Raw genomic sequence first — 8,655 nt, 5'->3', positions numbered from 1 at the left:
ACCAATTTGGGTGTGTTACGCGCAGGGAGTGGAAGAACATCAGAACCTCTGAATGGTGGGACGCTGTAATTATGTTTGCATTACTGTTTGTCAAAAATAAAAACATTAAAAAGAATTCATTGAGCATAAGTTTTTATTCGTGTGGAAAAAAAAACAGAACCACAAAAGTGATATGAAAACAAAAGCATTTATTACTTATGCATTTGGCTTATTTGTGTCCACAAGTCTGTTTTGGACTGCCAGGAAGCCCATTTGGAACTCTCTGTCGTGCCTTTGTTCAACCAGCTCATGTGCCACGTGTTGATCTTCCTTGCGCTCCTCGCTTCTGAGGTCAACTTCCTCCTTGTGCTGCTCGCGTCTGAGTTCAAGGTCCTCCTTGTGCAACTGCATTTCTTCTAAGAACATTGCACTCGTGGACTCCCCCTTCTTTTCATCAAATTGGTGCAGGTATTCCAAAAATAGGTGGTCTCGGTCCCGTGTCCGCTAACCTATAGGGATGTAAATGTACAATGAGTGACAGTAAATACTTTTGATGAGCTTCCAGTTACATGACTTTGAACTTATTGGAACTTGACAAAGGGGCAGGAAACTCTGTTCGAGTGGCGCAGTTTCTGCTTGTGGACGGACCATCCTCGCTTGTACCTTCCTAACGCATCGACGTAAACGGTTTCAACAGATTCGTGCAATGAGTAAGAGTACAGTACAATGATTTAGGTAGGGGTAAAACACGGCCCTCACGTTAATGTACTTTCATTTTTCATAGTTACAGAACAGAATATGCCACACTACATTGCCAAATATGGCGGCATGCACTTGAAGCTTTTTTAGGCAATACACACTCGTAAAATTGCAGGAATGTAACTTTTTTTTTTTTTCCCTTTCTCAATGCACCATTATGAGTGAAATGAAAATTGTATATGTGAGTATGAGGATTTATTATTGTGTATGCCTATGAATTTCATGTACATACGTTAATGACAAATGCACGCATGTGTTAAGGTGCAATTGTTTACACAAGCAGGATTACACATTTTCTTTTAGTACATTCCAGTAAAAGAAAATGTGTAGTAAATTAATACATTCCAGTAATGTACTTTTTTTTTTTTTTTTTTTTTTTTTTTTTTTAAATGAAATGAGTCAGTAGATATAAAGAATGGGTAGGACTAGACAAGTTTTTAACTTCTTTCTACTCCTTTGAACATGTAAACTATTATGAATGATTGCAATAAGTTTCTTCTTTCTTTCAAAATGTTAGCTGCTACTCATTTGTTTATAATGTCCAATAAACAAACAAACACACTGCCTTATTCAACGAAGCAAAATTAATTGTGAGTGGGGTGTTGCTTTAAAAGTTTTAAATGAAGCTTTTGAAGTTATATAAAATGAAATGAAACATACCAGGACTGTTCAGGGAGGCATCATAACGTAAAGGAGAGCACAGAGAAGGTCCAGCTGTAAGTCACAATACATAACATTATTTTTCTTACGTTTCAGTTTCCCTAGAACTGTTTATGAGTTGTTGTTTTTTTTGTTTTTTTTATGAGTTGTTCGGTGATGAGGCTAACAAGTTAAAACTTTTAGTTACGTTGAATGCAGAGCTTTGTATTAAGGGGAAAAAAACACACAAAAAAACCGAAGTGGTTGTTTTGCTTTTAACAGTGAATAGTATGCCTAGCTTCCACACGTCCTTTTCACGAAGCTTTTCAATTTCGTCACTGAAAGCAGGGCTATTTCGGCGTTAGCTGCCTACAATACTTTTCGTTTACTAGGTTAATTGATTTAGGAATGATTTCACATTACATGGGCTCGGAGTTGCCCTGGATGCGTGACTTTGCCAAGCTTAAGCTAACATGCTACGCTAACAGTTTAATGCTAGCGCGGTGTAAAAGCCACGTTGCGACCAAGCATCGACCTAAATAAATATATATACAAAGATGTGCATGAGGCAATTCTGTCTTACCTTCGTGTGTTAGCAAGGCTGTTGGCAATGAATCCTCGCACACTGCCGTGTCCTTGCACATTGCTTCCAGCATGGTGATTGCAGAGTCCTCCTTTGTACTATTGGTGGTACAACCCATCCGGTGGCCGAGAATGTCGTCCAGTCTTTCATACATTTATTAATTTTGCGGTCATTTCCACTGTGGTTGTTGTGGTCCTTGAGTTTCCTTTAGTCCTGTTGGAGTTTCTTTAGTTTTTCCCTCACCTGCTTTTGTGTGTGTAATGTTAACTCTGCTAGCTTCGTGGTTATTATCGTTTCTTGTTGGACTTTCGAAGTGCCGTTGGGTCTCCTCGTCCCATGTTTGCTCAGGAGAGCTTGTACTTCCTCGTCCGTCCACCTCTCGGTTTTTTAATCCTTCCATTGCCGAAATGTTTGAAGAAAAAGTCGTAGCGCCCGATAGAGTATAGTATAGAAATGGCGGCTTTACCGCGGGAAAAAAAAAAAAATCATCTAACCAAAACGACACACCTCCTCATCCAGTCAACCAATCATAGCACACTAGACAACACGCCCCCACCTTGTGTCGTTCAGGGTACACCCAAATACCCTCCTCATGCCTAGGAACTTAGGTAGTACCGTTCCGACCCCCCCAGACCCGGAACTGGTTTTGTGTGTGAAAGCAAACTTTGGACAAACTCCCCCGGAACATATGGAAGTTCCATCATAAGTTCCTGCGGTGTGAAAGCGCCTATTGAGTTTGAACCTTTGACAAAGGGGCCGGAACAGGAGCAAATGGATGGCATGCTTTGGTAACCTCACCTAATTGGAGAAAAAATACACATCTTGGGATATGGAGAAAATGTGCTTTAATTTCCAATGAAAATGAAGAAAAACATTACAACTACAAAATCTCTGATTTTGAAATGAGTCTTTAAACACTGAAAATCAAATAAATAACCATTTTATTTTAAAGCACTGAAAGTTCTGTTATCACCTTCACTCTCCTCCTGCCTGTCTTTTATTTTCAAAAACAGTAGGAGATGCAAATGTATATGTCCTGCTCCTTCTGTTCAATTTGTTTCCCCGGTGCCAAAAGTCAACCACGACCAGTGCAAGGATGAAACAGTTGCAGCAAGTCAGTCTGTGGAGCGCGTTATATTTGATCTGCGCGCAGTTTTTTTTTTTTTTTTGACAACGTGCTCATTACGGAGACACACATTTTAATGGGAGCGGTGTTGTTGGTCTCCTTTTTTAGCCTGCGCATCAAAGTCTGGAGTTAGTTGTGTTGTGGCGATTCTCAGAATGGAGCTAAGGTGTAGGTCTGTTAACTTGTATCTGTGGCTGGCTTTGTTGATGTTCATGACGGTCATGAAGGTCTGTTCACACACGTAGGTTGAGCCGAACAAAGCCAACATCATCTGCGCTTTCAGCCGGAGATTTGGAAATGCGGCTTCTTTGAGTGAAGAAATCATTTAGTGTCAGAGAGCTGAACTTCTCTTTTAAGACGGGGTCGGACTGAAGCTCCTCTGGAGCTGTTTCGGGGTCTTGTGACAGAGGACAGGCCAGCAACTGAAATGACTTGTCAATTTTGACGAAATCCGAAAACCGACGGCAGAATTCTCCGTTCAGTGCATCCAATTTCTTCACTGCTCCGGCCTCTTTCAGCGTGGCTAGTGTAGGAAAATGATTGAATGACTTGTTCAAAATCTGCCTGGAGAATAAAGCCAGCTTGGATTTGAAGGCTTTCACATTTGTGTACATGTCGTGCACAAACGGCTCCTTCCCCTGCAGTTTCACGTTGAGATCATTCAAGTGTGAAAATACGTCCATAATAAATGCAAAGTCACACATCCAGCTCTTGTTGCTCAGCTCAGGAAATTCATCAGTCTTCCCCTGACGCTCCAAAAACGGCAATCTCCTCTTTGAGCTCCCACACTCGTTGAAACACTTTGCCCAAATTCAACCAGCGGACATGGGAGTGATAAAGCAGGTCCTGGTGATTCGCATCAGTTTCCTCCAGGAACGCAATGAACTGACGGTGTTGAAGTCCCCGTGCGCGTATGAAGTTGACGAGTTTCACCACAGGACTCACAACATAATTCAGCTGTAACACCAATTTACAGAGATTCCTGGTGGATGATGCAGTGGAGGAAAATGACATCCTGGTCAGGGTTTTCATCTTTCACTTTATTCTGGATTCTCCTCAGCAGGCCAACGTTTTTTTCCCGTTAAATTCGGAGATCCATCTGTGGTGACGTTGACAAGCTTACTCCAGGGAAGCTTCATATCATCGATGGCAGCAGATACCCGGTCAAACAAGTCCTCTCCCTGTTTGTGTCCTTTCAGATACTCCGTTGTCAAAAACTCCTCCGTTATTTCAAAAATGTCGTTGATTACTCGGATAAAAATGAGGAGCTGAGCAGTGTCTTTGACATCATTGTTTTCATCCAGTGCGAAAGAATATTCAGTGAATGACTCTGCCTTTTTGTTTAAGCCGCTGGTGATATCTTCATCTATTAATTCCACACGGCAAGTGACTGTCCGCCGTAATAAGCTGATTTGCTCAAATTTGTCTTTGGTTTGCCGGTACAAAATACCTGCTGTCTCCACCATACATTTTTAAAAACGGGTCTTTGCTATTTTGAATGAAAGCATAAAACTGGCCTTGGTACTTGACTCTTGAATGGCAGTTTGATGGCGAAAAAAACTTTGCTGAGCCTTTAAATTAGCTGCCAGCTTCTCAGCAACAGCTTCCCGTTCTTTTGTTGACAGCTTGCATAGTTAGGCGTGCTTTGTGGCAAAGTGACGGCTAATATTATACTCTTTAAAAACCGCCACAGTTTCTTGGCATATCAGGCAAACAGCAGATGATCGGTGTTCAGTGAAAAGATATTTAGTTGTCCACTCGTTATTGAACACTCGACATTCTCTGTCTTCTTGAGGCGGGAGTCCTCCGCATCCGCCGGTGCGTCCTCAATCTCGTAGCCCCGTTTCCTTGTGTCGGCGACAACTTCCTGGGCACTGTTGTACGTCTTCACTCCACTTCCCCAGTGAATTTGCATCTTGTGAAGCGGTGTTTGAGAACGGATATTCTCCTTCCATAGTGTCTTCTTGACATCCGAGTAGGCTTTATGCTGTCGCAGCATTTTGGCAGTGTAGTCGTGGTCGAAATATATTCTATCTATCTCGTACATCACCATCTTTCCCCACGCTTTCTTCATCACCATTTCCTTCACAGCATATTGTTTTTTGAGATTAACATTTTATTGAATTTTTTTAAACAATGCACAACATATGTAGCAAATAGCAGTCGCATCACAATAAGGATGTGTACATAAAAACACACATTGACTACATGTAGTATTGTGCTCAAACTCAAACAAAAAAAACATTAAATCAAACAAAGAACAACTAAAACAAAAATATCAAAAACACAAAAAAAAGGAAAATAAAAATTAAAAGAGTAGATCAATAATATCAATAATCAATAATAATAAACAACTAGAAATGCCATTTCTGGGGAAATGGTGTGTGAAGGCTGGAGAGCTGAATGATACCTGTGGAATGATTTGGAATAATGTTGAATGATGAATGATATTGAAAGATATTGAATGATATTGAATGATGTTGAATGATAGCACAAAGGTAAAAATTAAATCAGCAAGAAACAAGAAAACAATGAAGAAATCAAGTAAGAAATGGAGGAAGTAGCAAGTAATCGGGTAAGCAATGGAGTAAAGTGAGAAGAATTAAGTAAGCAATGAAGTAAGGAGGGTAGAATTGAGTAGCAATAGCGTAAGGAGTGGCAAATTTAAGCAATGGAGTAATAGTCACTCTGTTGAAATCAGGTCACATTTGCGTTAGTATACTAAGCTAGCATTAGCATGCTAAGCTAACATTAGCAATAGCATGCTAATATAGTATTAGCGTTCTAATCTACCATTAGCATTGCTTGCTAAGCTAGCATTAGCATTAGCATACTAACTTAGCATTAGTTGCTAATGCTACATTAGCATGCTAAGCTAATATTAGCATTAACATGCTAAGCTAACATTAGCATTAGTATGCTAACTTAGCATGTTAAGCTAACATTAGCATTAGCTTGCTAACTTAGCATTAGCATGCTAACTTGGTATTAGCATGCTAAGCTAACATTAACATTAGCATGCGAACTTAGCATTAGCATGTTAAGTTAACATTAGCATTCGCTTACATTAGCATTCTAAGCTAGCATTAACATGCTAACTTAGAATTAGCATGCTAAGATAATATTAACATTAGCATGCTAAGCTAGCATTAGCATACTAACTTAGCACTAGCATGCTCACTTCCTGTTGATTTCAGGTCACTTCCTGTTGAAATCGGGTGACACCTGTTGATATTAGGTCACTTCCTGTTGAAATTGGGTCACTTCCTGTTGATTTTAGGCCACTTCCTATTGATATGAGGTTACTTCCTATTAAAATCAAGTCACTTCCTGTTGATTACAGGTCACTTCCTGTTGATTTTAGGTCCCTTCCTGTTGATATTAGGTCACTTCCTGTTCAGGTCGGGGCATATCCTGGCAAGAATCACAGGCATACCTAAGCAATTGGCAAAAATGGCCACCGCCTTGGGGGGCCAGGTTGGCGAGAAACCTTGGTAAGTTGGAAAACGGTCGGCGTGCGTGGTAAGTTAGGTGTTAAGATTGAAGAGCTCATGGAAATGAATTGGTGAAATATATTGAAGTTGGAATGAAGTGAATCGGATGAAAAATATGGAAGTAAATATGAAATGTAGAATTGCCCATGTAGAATGTGGGAAATAATCGGGTGCGAAATCGAGAATTGTGGGTAACGCGTGAATTTTGGAACTGAATAGCTGGAAGAGCTCATGGCGTGAAATGGAATATATTGAAGTTGGAATGAAGTCAATCGGATAAATAATGTGGAAGTAAATGGAAAATGTAGAATGTGGGAAATAATCGGGTGCAAAATCGAGAATTGTGGGTAAGGTGTGAATTTTGGAACTGAAATGCTGGAATAGCTCATGGCATGAATTGCTGGAATATATTGAAGCTGGAATGATGTGAATCGGATGAATGATATGGAAAATGTAGAATGTGGGAAATAATCGGGTATGAAATTGGGAATTGTGGGTAAGGTGTGAATTTTAAACCTGAAAAGCTGGAATAGCTCATGGCGTGAAATGCTGTAATATATTGAAGCTGGAATGATGTGAATCGGATGAATAATGTGGAAGTAAATGGAAAATGTAGAATGTGGGAAATAATTGGGTACGAAATCTGGAATTGTGGGTAAGGTGTGAATTTTGAACCTGAAAAGCTGGAATAGCTCATGGCATGAGTTGCTGGAATATATTGAAGCTGGAATGATGTGAATAGGGTGAATAATATGGAAGTAAATGGAAAATGTAGAATGTGGGAAATAATCGGGTACGTGATCTGGAATTGTGGGTAAGGTGTGAATTTTTAACCTGAAAAGCTGGAACTGCTCATGGCATTAATTGCTGGAAAGTATTGAAGCTGGAATGATGTGAATAGGGTGAAAATGTGGAATTAAATGTGAAATGTAGAATCTCCCATTAAGAATAATGGGGAAAAATCGGGTACGAAATCGGGAGTTGTGGGTAAGCCGTGAATTTTTGAACTGAGAAAAATGGAAGCAGTCGTTGCGTGAATTTTTGGAATAGTTTGAAATTGGAATGGAGTGAATCCGGTGAAAAATGTGGAAGTAGATAGCTCCCAAAAAAGTGGTCGGAATAACTGAAATAACTAGAAAATGCCATTTCTGGAGAAATGGCGTGTGAAGGCTGGAGAGCTGAATGAATACCTGTGGAAAGATTTGGAATATTGTTGAATGATGTTGAATGATATTGAATGGTGTTGAATGGAAAGTGTAGAATGTGGGAATAATCGGCTACGAAATCGGAAATTGTGAATTATGGAACTGAAAAGCTGGAAGAGCTCGTGGCCTGAATTGCTGGAATATGTTAAAGTTGGAATGAAGTAAATCGGATGAATAATGTGGAAGTAAATAGAAAGTGTAGAATGTGGGAATAATCGGCTACGAAATCAGAAATTGTGACTTTTGGAACTGAAAAGCTGGAATAGCTCATAGCATGAATTACTGGAATGTACTGAAGTTGGAAGTAAGTAAATCGGATAAATAATGTGGAAGTAAATGGAAAGTGTAGAATGTGGGAATAATCGGCTATGAAATTGGAAATTGTGAATTTTGGAACTGAAAAGCTGGAATAGCTCATAGCATGAATTACTGGAATGTACTGAAGTTGGAATGAAGTCAATCGGATGAATAATGTGGCACTAAATGGAAAATGTAGAATGTGGGAATAATCGACAACGAAATCGGGAATTGTGAATTTTGGAGCTGAAAAATCTGCAAGAGCTCATGGCGTGAATTACTGGAATATATTGAAGTTGGAATGAAGTAAATCAAATGATTAATGTGGAAGTAAATGGAAAATATAGAATGTGGGAATAATCGACTACGCAATCGGAAATTGTGAATTTTGGAACTGATAAGCTGGAAGAGCTCATTGTGTGAATTACTGGAATGTATATTGAAGTTGGAATGAAGTAAATCGGATGAATAATGTGGAAGTAAATGGAAAATGTATAATGTGGGAATAATCGGCTACGAAATCGGAAATTGTGAATTTTGGAACTGAAAAGCTGGAAGAGCTCACGGCTTGAA

At 39.6% G+C, this 8,655-nt stretch overlaps 1 protein-coding gene and 1 long non-coding RNA gene across 8 annotated transcripts in view; one reads left to right on the top strand and one right to left on the bottom strand.

Moving 5' to 3' along the window:
• The window catches only part of cdk10 (cyclin dependent kinase 10), a 175,147-nt gene that overhangs the window by 76,451 nt on the left and 90,041 nt on the right, over positions 1-8,655 (top strand). The window lies entirely within an intron of this gene.
• Positions 169-2,232, bottom strand: LOC144016809 (uncharacterized). Its single transcript, XR_013283020.1, has 3 exons — positions 1,961-2,232; positions 1,399-1,452; positions 169-488 (listed from the first exon to the last, which is right to left on the bottom strand). It is a non-coding gene; the product is annotated as an uncharacterized LOC144016809 (long non-coding RNA).

Source organism: Festucalex cinctus, chromosome 3 (assembly GCF_051991245.1).
Source record: "Festucalex cinctus isolate MCC-2025b chromosome 3, RoL_Fcin_1.0, whole genome shotgun sequence".
NCBI classification, from domain to species: Eukaryota; Metazoa; Chordata; class Actinopteri; order Syngnathiformes; family Syngnathidae; genus Festucalex; species Festucalex cinctus.
The sequence above is the reverse complement of the archived record's forward strand: the minus strand, read 5'-3'. Positions and strand labels throughout refer to the sequence as shown.